Genomic DNA, 12,404 nt, shown 5'->3' with positions numbered 1-12,404 from the left:
TTTGTCCCAGTCAACAAAGACTGGGACAAAGCCTGTGATCAAGTAGGCTTGAGTTTTATTATGGTTGTTCTATTAGCTATGCGCTTTGGCTTGAGCTTCTCCAACATGGTGGCTACATTCTTCAAGGTGCTACTACTCTTATAAACATAAATGGGGAAGTGTCTTCTCCCTTTGCCTTGAAAAGGTCCATAAGGCAAGGTTGCCCATTAGCTCCTCTTCTCTTTGCATTGATAACTGGCCTACTCCACATAGATGACAAGCAACTACAAGATGGCACTATATGAGGTCTTCCCCTCCTAGATGGAATGATGTCAATTGTGCAATACTTTACTAATGATAATGCTTCCATTGTTCAAGCTAATAAGGAATCTATAAGCAACCTCATGGAGGTGCATGCTGAATTCTCTACCATGTCAACCTCGAAAGTGAACTAGACGAAAAAAGAGCTCTTCTTCCTATCATGGAAAGAGCCAGAGCAATGGATCATGCACTTGGGTTTTAAGCTGATTAAGATTGGTCAATTAGTAAGATATTTAGGTGTACCCATAGGAGTCGGAGCCTTTGAGCTAGAGATTCAAGTGATTTATTTTCAAATTCCAAGAAAAGATCAAGAGATGGATGGGGACTCCTCTTTCCTTTATAGGGAAGTTGACAATCACATCAATACCATGTTGGTATCCTCAACTGTGTATGTTGGATCTCTTCTACCCTTCAACCAATCTGCCTCAAAGGAGACTGAGAAGTCAATTCAGGCATTCTTGTGGTCCCATCAAGGTAGAAAGCAAGCAACACCAATAGGATGGGACATTATCACTACTCCTAGGGAATTGGGAGGAGCTGGGATTCAAGTCTTATGCATCAAAGCTCAAGGCTTGGCTATGGCACTATTGAAAAGGTTAGGTGTGGCAAGAAACCGTGGATGGTGCTCATGAGAAGCCAGGTTGCTGGCTCTAAAATACTTGGCAGATACTAGCATGAGGTGGATTGGCAAGACGTAGTTCTTTACTCTCACCTTCTAATTAGGATTCCTCGATTAGAATTTGTGCAAGCCATGGTTAATAACTAGAAGAAAGGTATGGAAAATTTCATGTGGAGCTCTAGGAGCCTTAGGCAAGGAGACTCCTCATTGAATAGGACCATCTGGCTCTACTCATTTTCAATCAATCTTAAGTATCCCTTAGTATATAGGAACCAAAATCTGGCATGGGAACTTCAAGTTAAAGGCTTAAGGATTAGGGATGATGTCTAGGATAGTGCGACTGCTAGCTGGCACTCGATGAAATGGCTTGTGGATCATTACCAGTTGGGCAATTGTGAAATGCTCATGGTAGCCACAATTCTTCAGGAGCTCAAGCCAGAGTGGTTGACTTCAATCATGAACCAGGAGGGGTCATTTCTCCGAGACCTAGCAAGCCCAAGGGGGAAACAAGTATGACATTGTAAGTCAATAAAGGACTACTCAATGCTCTTACCAAGAATTCTCCTTAACCTTTTAGTCAAGTGGAAAAGGGAATGCCCATTGGCCAACATTGCCACATGGAAAAAGAGACTATGGGTTGCCTCACCCTCATTCAGGTTGAGCATGTTTAGATGGCATCTAGCACTAAAGAAGTTGCCCCTTAGAAAAGGCTTGCTAAATGGCTATCAATCATGCATCTCTACATGTTGTGTGGACATTTTGAAGAAACAAAAAAAACTTATAGTTTAGGAGTGTCTTCACATGGTTCCAATATGGAGAGCTATCAAAAGGTGGTTGAAGGAGGCCAACCTAAGAGATCATTTTGGCATGACTATGGTATTCTTCACTAAATGGCTATCAATCATGCATCTCTACATGTTGTGTGGACATTTTGAAGAAACAAAAAAAACTTATAGTTTAGGAGTGTCTTCACATGGTTCCAATATGGAGAGCTATCAAAAGGTGGTTGAAGGAGGCCAACCTAAGAGATCATTTTGGCATGACTATGGTATTCTTCACTAATAGAGGCCTACTCGATGAGGGTAGTTGGAAGTTGGTCAACCTAGTGGTGATGGTCACCTTGAAATTCATATGGTCAAAGAGGAACCTATGTTTATTTTGCCAAGGGAACAAAAGTGAAACCTAATGAATGCATATGACTCCTTAAGAAAGACCTCCCAGTTATCCTAGGACCCCTTCAATCCAAGTTTCGGCTCTATAAACTATTTTGTAGCGAACTTAGTATTTAGGCCTAGGGTCTTGTTGCATCTTTAGATGTTGTAACTACTTTTTTATCAATATACTACATGGATCACACAAAAAAAAGTTAACAAGTTGACTTGTAGTAATTATGTCAATATTCAAATTCATATCTGTCTTAAGGATGTACTTAGGTTTGTTGGTGTATTTTATATATTTTTCTTAAAGCATAGATGTGTCAATCCCTATTCTCTCCTCATTCTCTCTAAGGATGAAGTTATGGCTTTTGGTGTATTTTATAGTTCTTTTCTAAAGTGTAGATGTATACAAAAAGTAGAAGTATGTGTCTGTTGTGTCTAATATTTTTTATCGGTATCTTTTTCCTTGATGTATATAAAAGTGGATTCAATGTCATAAGAGTCAAGATTTGTTGGGTACTCAACTTGTTATTCTATATTTATTTCATGATTAGGTTTTCATTAATATTGCTACATTGTTTACATTGATGGTTTGTACACTTGGTCGAGAGGTTTCTCAAATTGTATTACTTACTTTTTGAAAAAAAAATTGTGCATTTTGGTCCTTATTATTGTAGATTCTAATCTCATTGTAATTCATATTAGGTAAGATTGTGTTAAATTGATGCACAATTTCTTTTGCAATAAGTGTAGTATTATAAGCAATTATATGTTCAAAGTATACTTCTTTCTTCAATGGACCAATTTACTCATGGTCTCTTATTAACTTTGTTTGGATTTCACTAATGCTATATGAAATGTTCCATGGCTTTATACAATGATAAGATCTATAATGTAATTACTCTCTAAGTTACTAATTTCAAAAATTTGCATTTCATCCTTGCAAGTGCAATAAAGTTAAACTTTGATTATTGTAAGTTTTAAAGTGCTTACAATTTCTAGTGAATGTATGACTAGAAGCTTTGAAGTGTCATTACTTCTTAGTAAGACTATTAGAAGTTTGTAAAAACTAAACATGTGGAGTTGAAACAAGTAGCCTAATGATAATATAGAAAATTTGAGATTATTGTACAAATATATCTACTAAATGTGGTCAATGTAATTCAAATGCAATGCCATCAAAAGAAATGGAAGGTAATCATAAAGCTACCTTGTAATCTCATCAAGTTTGTGAATGCATTTGAGATCATTCCTTTTCATGTCCTTGGATTGATTGGCAAAGACCTAATTTGATCATGCATTGTGCAACTCAAGACATCATACTCAATTTATATGACACATATGTAGTAGCAATACATGTTGCAACCTAGCCACGTAAAAAAATTGTTTTATGAGGCCAATAATTGATAGAAACAAATGAAATTATTCAACCAATAAGTTCATCGTCGTGTAAGTGTATAATGCGATTAATCTCCATGTGATCATAACACTCAAGAATCTCAAATATTTTGGCATTGCAAAAAAGTAAGGAAATGTCATGATAATATTTTTAGCAAAGACTACATAATCATCAACTTTAAACAAAATAGAAACTTGATTTAATATAAGCCAACACGAATGCACAAACTAGGAAGCAAGAGCATTGTTATTCGAGGAGGTATATACATGCATAAGGGAGAGAATTTCTTTGTGAGATATATATACAAGCATGCATAAGAGCAAGAGTTTCTTTAAGGGGGAGAGAGGGATAGTTGAGAGAGAGAGAGAGAGAGGAAAACAGAAAGAAAAAGAAGAAGGGATGGAGAGAAAAAGAAATAGAGTGCCACATTCACATCTTTTCAATCAATCACATAACTCTTGGTTCCACCCATTGAAATCCATCCAAGGCTAGAATATTGTCAAATGAATATTTGCAAACCATTATGGAGCCCAAAGGAAGAAGATTTGTGGTAAATGAACCCATACATAATGGAAATATTGTTCAAGGCAATGAGATTTGCATGGGAGTACCAACAACAAGGAAGCAACTAACTTTCCCATGTTAGGTCAAGAACTCTAAGTTTTTGTAGGCTATATATGTTACTAAATTGTTTACATGATTAGAATTTTTGGAAAGCCTTTTATCTGTTGTTATTGTGTGAGTGCTTAATGATTGTGATTGTGAAATAACAAGAAGTTTTAGGTGGTTACATGGTAGTTGGATCCATGGAACCAATGAAGTGCAATCAATAGTTGGACTAGCCTTGAGGTCTAATGGTAAAGCTAGATAGAATGAGATATGCTACTTAGTATTTAGGGCCAACATTCAAGTGGTGAAAAAAAGGCCAAGCACATTTTTACTTCATCATCTTAGGCAAAGAAGCTTTGAAGGACTCCAAGCAAGTAAATCATCAACATCCTATGATAGGGATGTGAGATCTCATTCAAATGCCATTTTCAAAGACACCTTATCAAAGTAGAAAAAGTATTATACATATATATTATAATTTATAGTATTTTAACATGTATTCATTGAACAACATCAAAAAGTAAGAGTAGTGAGGTCGTTGAGGAGGGTGATCTAGTGGCCCCCACCATTATTACCAATTAAAGAGTTTTACTCTCATTAACTCTTCTTGAACCATGTGGCAATGTGGCCCGGCATACATGTAGGTGGAGCCCCAAGAGGAACACCAAGGAAAAGGGGATTCTACTGCAAGAAAATCTATCTTGTAACATCAACAAGCTTTTATTTCATTCTTTTGATCATCAAAACAAAGAAAACAACAAATCTTCACGCAGCATCATAGTAGTTATCTCCCACAGATTTGATAGAATCAACCATAATCTTCAACATCTTCATAGAATCCATCAATAGAACAAAGAACACAAAAGAATACACCATCTTTTGAATGGAAATCAATCACATAATATTCATCTTCAATGTCTTCATAGTTCTCTCTCTCACTCTCTCGTATACAGTTACATTGTTTTGATAGATTTGGCTATATTTGGCTCTCTCTCTCTCTCTCTCTCTCTCTCTCTCTCTCTCTCTCTCTCTCTCTCACACACACACACACACACACACACACAATAGTACATCATCTCCTCACTACAATACTCTCATAATAACTCTCAAGAATCCTTCTTAGGTCATGGATGCACCTCCTAAGAGGTATGTCTGATATGAAGAGTCATTATAGCCACTACAATGTCTCTTCACAGCTCACTATTGTCACTATCACTCAGTCTTCTCTTCAGTCTTCAGTAGAGCTGCTTCTTCCATTTGTTTTAGCTCTTTTGAACTTAGATTAATCCTTTCCAAAAGTTAGAAAACTTTTCCAAAGGCACAAATAATTTCTATAGAACACTTACAAAAGATCTACAGAACAATACTGTACAGTACCAGAGCAGCTACAGTATAGTTACAGTACAAAGACAGAGCAGAGACAAAGGCTCTACAGAAGGTCTATAGAGGGTCATCAGAACCTCATAACTCATACTCAAACCATTCCATACTATCAAAAACTATTCAATAAGCTTCCAAAAGTTCTCAATCTTCATCAATCATCAATCCATGCTTCATACAGAAGAAAATCAAAACAAAACAGAAGCTATACTACATAAGGTATACAGAACCAATTAGAACCTCAACAACAGAACCTATTAGAACATCACAGAGCTTCATATCTCCACTAACAATCATCATGAACTTCCAAAACATAATCAATATAATCCAAAACACTCTCAAATACTTCCATTAACAACCATACATCACTCTAAATCCATCAAAAATCAATCATTCAGTCCTCAAAAACAACAAAAATCAGTCAAAAATTCAGTCTTTTTCCACTCTCAACATATCCCCACACTTAGAAAGGAAGAGTTCTCGCGACCTAAGGAAAAGAAGAATATAAGTTCACTAAAGAGCTCAATTTTGTCTTCCGTAGGATCTTCAATAGTCTTTCCAAACCACGACTCCAACTTATTACCTATATCTGATAGAAAAATACTACTAAAGGAAAACTTCATTATTCATTAACACATCTGATAATCATTTAAAAATCATAACAAATTTGTAAAGGATATAAGAGGTTCTCTTCAGCTTTGCACCATAGGCTTCCATTCACCATCAATAGTTTGAAAAGAGCTCTCGAACAAATTATTCTCAATCAGCACGAACTCATCACATACAGTTATTACAACACACACACACAAACACTAACACAACCATCTGAATGACACCTCCAAAAAGAGATATATCTATCATTAAGAATCATCCAAAATACATTGCAAAGGTATCAATGAAGGTGATCCCTTTTGAAGGCTTGGTGGTTTCAAAAACGATCCATGGAGAAGGATTCATCTACAAATATCTTTGGAGGATTTTGAAAGAACTGCAGGCATCACATCTTTTCTAGCAAAACAAGGTATCTGTTAGGGAGATATAGGGCATGAAAATATAGGACATCCAACTGGTGGGAGTCAATGTTCACATTGACATTCATAAAAAGTTTTGAAATGGCCTTTTGATCATTATGGGAATGCCTATGCATATATGCTATAGATACCAAGCAAAATGAGCTGTCAATCTCACTGAAGGATCTAGAGATTGTGAATATTGGTGGGCAAAATGAAGGTAGTTCTGGTATGCTTGATTGGCAGTAGTCCAATCTCCTGGAATTATTGGCCAGTTAATCTGAGGTCGTGTAAGAGAATTAGTCAAGCTCCATTCTCTTCTTCTGGAAATCTATTGATCAAATCCTTCATACTCACTAACCAACTGAGGGGGTTGAGAAATAGAAGTGGCAGGAGATGGAAGTGGAATAAGTAAAAGAGGATGAAGAGATAGGTAGGCAAAATCATAAAAGGAGTAATAAATTAAAGGAGTGGCTGAAAATTTAAGGAAATCAGTTAAATTTAGGAAAGGTGTCAATTGATAAACAGCAAAAGTAGAAGGTATATGGATGGATAGAGAAGGACATGGTGGAGAAGGGAAAAATACTCTATCTTCGATAAAAGAACAATAGGTGAATATAGGAATTTGAGGAAAAGATTGAGGTTGGAAAAGAAGAGGTAAGATAGCTGCTGAATTGGTTTGATAAAGGAAAAGATAGGTATCATAGCGATGAGCCATTTGTTGATAGTACAGTAGGCTAGGAACAGAGGGACCTAAGATAGATCTCCTTTGATAGGCATAAAAAAAGGTTGAATCAAATGGATGGTTTTTGGAAAGATGAGCTAAGAGATCTACCCTCAGTTGGTTAATGCTCTGTACATAGGTAGAAGCTGTATTCTGACGTTGATTTAGGACCACAGAATCAATCATTGAGTGCCAGGAATTGCCAAGGCAAGTAGCCACTTTTGAGGAGTAACACCGGAACATGTCATCTATCCACAACTCCAAATAGTTGACATATGAAACAGCTTGCAAAATCACATCCCCCACATACTAGGCCATATCTACTTCATCTAGAATCAATAGATCACCTCGTAGATATATGTAAGACAGCAATATGGTATTCGTCATCACAGAATCTTCAAACACCATACGGACCACTTCTGTCAGCAATTCAGGAGACCAAGCCCCACTCCAACCATCCTCTGGAAGAGGAAGATCCATCGTTGAAAGCTTCATGTAAAAGGCCAACTTCTGCAATTGATAGTGGACAAAGAAAGAATGGTCCGAAGGAACATACTCCTGGAAGTGCTCAAATATAGACCATAATAAATCCATCCTGGATTGCAATCTTTCCACTTTATCTTGGAACAATGGACACAATGTGGCCTGTCTCTAGAGAACTGTCAATTCCTGCTTAGAGATAGAAGGAATCATAGGAACATTGGGGCTTGTAGGAACAAACCGTGGCTACGTCAGTTGGTCTTGCAACAGCTTGATTTGGGAAGCTTGTGATTCCACTGTGTTATGAGCAGTCTGTAAGGCTGAGAGTTTTGCATCTAAAAGAGTCTGAAACTCTTGAGTTTCTTTGGACATCCTCTCTTTCTCCTCTGAGACTTTAGTGACCTCTAACTGAGCTTCTATTAACTGAATCTTCAAAGAAGATATTTCGTCTCTCTGAGTCTCAATCATTTGGGTTTACTGCTCCATCTGCTTAAACAGATCTACAAGTGTGTCTTTAGCAGAGGCTAACTCTATAGTTGCCTTATGCAATTGGCATTTGGACTGCATCAGTTCTTCATAAAAAGAAGCATACAACTATTGAGCACAGGCTGTCACACTGAAAGTTCAATCGAACTCTGGATGCCTTTACAGAAGAAGGGAATAGCATCTCTCGACACTAAACTGTTCAGTGAAGGACTTGATATGTCCAAGGAACCCTCTCTATGTGCTCTGAAAAAATTATTACATGTGAGATAAGCAGGGAGGTCACTACCAGAAGTAGCAGGAATTGTGACTGAAGGAAGAACTGAAGGAGTTTTATCTGCCACACGCTTCAAGCACTTCCGCTGAATGACCAGTGGAGGAGGAGAATCAAGATCCTCTATGTCAATAGGTTTTGACTCTTCTGAAGGTGGTGGGGGTGGTACTGGATCAGATGGAGGAGGTGGAAGCACACCCTTCTTTAGGCCTAAGTATGTCAAGAAAGCATACAGGTAGGAACCATAGGTAACATTTGTGACATTTTCTCTGGTTACTTTGACAAAATGTTGGTCCATCTTTGTAAGCATGTAAGTACTCCAATCAATGGCCACCCCTTTTAACACCATCCTAGAAGGTGTGAAGAGCTCTTTGGACAAGTAATGGGATGGTGTTTTGGTAGGCATAAACCTGTCTTGGAGAAACTGGCAAACTAACTTCCAAAGAGGATCAATGTGATCATGGAAAAAGATACTCCTGAAGTGTTTATCACTTTCTTGACATCCCTTTGTCTGCTTCTGTAACAGCTTGAAAATCTCATCGTTGGAGAATAATTGTCTAGCTATAACAAAGGGCTCTCCTTTTTAGGGAAGAGGCAAAGCCTTCCCTAACCCTCGGGGTGTCAATATCATGGAAGCACCATGAACGAGGCTCGACTTCTTGCTGTGTGATGCAAGGAACTCATCACACAGGGATGGATCTTCTGGAAATAATGGGAATGAAGCAGCCACAAAAGAAGTCGCAAGTCCTGCTTTCGCTATAGGCTCAAAAGCCAGTAGGGAAGAATAATCCCTACTGACCAGCGGGACATACTGGATAGGAGGAGGAGCATGAGGTGCCATTCAGATGGAAAACACACACACATCACAACACAGACAATCACAAAGAATGTCTGCAAAACAATCAAAGGGCTATAAAAAAGGAATCAATAAAAAAGAAGGGCACACACATACAGACGTAACTAACCAATTTACCACCCCAAACAACCCATATCCTAGAAAAAATTCGGCATGACCTCTACGCATATGCGATCGAAAACTTCATGCCATGCAACAAATAGACACCCAAAACCCCGTATCAGGCAAGAAAGAAAGAAAAAACTAAAAACCATACCCGTAATCGTAGCACATAGACAAACCATAATACCATAAAAATGTACATCAGGACCTGACCATAACCTTGACCATCAGTTTCAACTAAGAGGACTCTACGTACTCATTCCACGAAGCGTGTTTATTAAAAAGGAAAAAAAGTGTAGTGAGGGGGGATTGTTTTAATGAAGGATTCATTTTAAGAAATTATTAACAATGGGTGACATTTTATTAGGTTATAAACCTTAATTAAAAAATGGCGGTTTTTTCTTAAAATTTTAATTACAATTTATTAGGGTGAAACGGTGCTTTATCGAAACTCGGACTACGATTCCCAGACTGGGTCTCTAAATGCAAATTTATTAATTAAAAATTAATAGTGATGTGGAGTGTTTTTTTGCCAGCGCGTGCTTTTTGTGACAGCTGGTTGATTTTTATTAGAAATTAAGGTGCCTCTTAAGCGCACGTAGCACGTGCAAAGTGAACGGCTTGTTGATTTTTATTAAAAATTGTGTGTTTAGCGCGAATGCGCGTGGAAAAGTGGGTGAATATAGTTTATTTTAGCAATTAATTGTGGTTAAGAGATAATCAAAATAAATAAAGCTCACAAAATAAATACCTGGTAGGGGTGTGTATGCAATGGATTGAAGGCGCACGGAGTAGTCCCCCAAAGGCAAGGAATCCAGTCAAATAAAAACAAACACCACTACTGAAAAAAATACAGCACCTTAGTGTTTTTGTTTTATTTGGATTTGATTTTTATTTATTTTATTTATTTTTTAATTTTATTTATTTATGGTTTTTTTCTTTTTATTTTTGAATTTTAGGTGTGTTTGTATTGTGTATATTGTTTGGTTTGGTTTATTTGTTTTGTTATTTTATTTTATTTTTATTTTTTAAATAATAATTAAATCAAGATATATGACACATGAATATGTTATGAAGTGTAAGAGTGAATTTTCAGCCATCTAGCAAGTGTCAACAATGTATTGTGATTCGTCCATGATTTTCCAACTGATTTTTAGAATTTAAAATGAATTTTTATAAAGTGAAGTATTAAATTTAGGATTTTTGGCTTCAAATAATAATTTTCTATTTATAGAAATATTTTTAATTGAGAAATTAGTGGCAAAAGAGGCAAGGGGATTTGTGGAATTTTTTGGATTTTTTTGGGATTTATTTCTGAATTTTAACTAATTTTTAATAAATTTTACTCATTTTACATGTAATTTTGAATGAATTTTCAAATTTTTCATTTTTTTATTTTTCACTTTAAAAATATTCCAAATAATTTCAACAATATTTGTAAATTTTTAGATTTTTTTTGCCATTTTTTGAATTTTAAATAAAATTTTGGAAATTTTATGGATTTTATGTTTATTTTTATGTATTTGCGGGTTGGAAAATAAAAGGCAGTACCCGGGCTGTGTATGAACAGCGAAGGATGACTACGTGTGAATGGCTGATTGCAATACTCCACCGCACGGACGAGTCGAAAGCGCGTCCTCGCGCGTGAATGCCTGCTAGCACACCCGTACACAGCAGGAAAATAACGGAAGAGAAAAGGCAGGAGCGGGGGCTAACGAGTAGGTTAAGTGAATTAAGTTAGCTTAGTCTGAAAAAGTTGATTAAGTTAATTTAGTTGAGTAAATCAATTAGGTTAGTGAGGTTAGTGGAGTTTGTTAAGTTAGGTTAGTTAGGTCAGTCTGATTAATTAGGTTAAGTCTGGTAAATTAGGTTACTCTGGTTACTATAAGTAATATAAGTTAACTAAGCTAGGGCTAGTCAGGTTAACTATGGTTAGGGTAGGGTAACTAGGGTTAGGGCATCTAACTAGGGGTAGATTAGGTTAACTATGGTTAAGTTAATTAATTGTGGGTTAGGGTCAATTAATTGTGGGTTAACTGTGGGTGAGGTAAAGTTAACTACAGTAAGGTTAATTAACTGGGAGTTAGGGTTAATTAATTGGGGTACGTTAACTGAACTGGGGGTGAGGGTAGGCTAACTAGAGGTGAGTTAGGCTAACTAGGGGTTGGTTTAGGTAACTATGGTTAGTCAATCTAACTATGGTTAGGTACTCTAACTAAGGGTTAGTTACTCTAACTAAGGGTTAGTTAGTTGAACTAGAGGTTAGTTTAGACTAACTAGGGGTTAGCTAGTCTAATTAGGGTTAGATTAGTTTAACTAGTGTTAGATTAATTAACCAAGGTGAAATTAACTAAGGTTAGTTGAAAAGTAACTAAGTTTAGTTTAGGTACTAACCAGTGGGGTGGAGGAGAGAAGAGGTGGCCCTCTGCTCGGTGGAGGAGGAGGAGAAGAAGAAGGAGAAGAAAGAAGAAGAAGGGGGAGGAGGAGGAAAGAAGGAGAAGGAAGAAGAAGAAGGGGGAGGAGGAAAGAAGGAGGAGAGGGAGAGGAGGAGGAGGCGCGCGTGACGGCCGCTGGCAGCAACGGCTCCACGACGGACGGCAGCGGCACGACAGGGTGGACGGTAGCGGCTCCTCGGCGGATGGCAGCAGCACGACATGGCGGGAAGCAGGGCGGCCGAGGAGGGGAGAGAAGAAGGAGGAGAAGAAGGACGGCTGAAGAGGAGGAGCAAGGGGAAGAAGAAGGAGAAGGAGAAGGAGAAGAAGAAGAAGGGGAAGGGAGAAGGGGAGGAGGAAGGGGAAGGAAGAAGGGAAGGAGAAGAAGGAGAAAATGAGGCATGGCGGGACGCGAGGATGACAATGGTAAAGCATGTATGTTTTTTTTTTTTAATAAATAATTTTTTCTTAATTTTTTAATTTGTTTTGTGTTTTCTATTTTTTCTCTTTTTCTTGTGCTCTTTTGGTTTTTGTTTTTGTCTTCTTCTTCTTTTTTTGTTGGAAAATTTTTTCTTCTTC

This window comes from Lygodium microphyllum, chromosome 1 (genome assembly GCF_053477565.2).
Source record: "Lygodium microphyllum isolate KBCC chromosome 1, Lygodium_microphyllum_v1.1.10, whole genome shotgun sequence".
Lineage (NCBI taxonomy): Eukaryota > Viridiplantae > Streptophyta > Polypodiopsida > Schizaeales > Lygodiaceae > Lygodium > Lygodium microphyllum.
Note: the sequence above shows the minus strand (reverse complement) of the source record.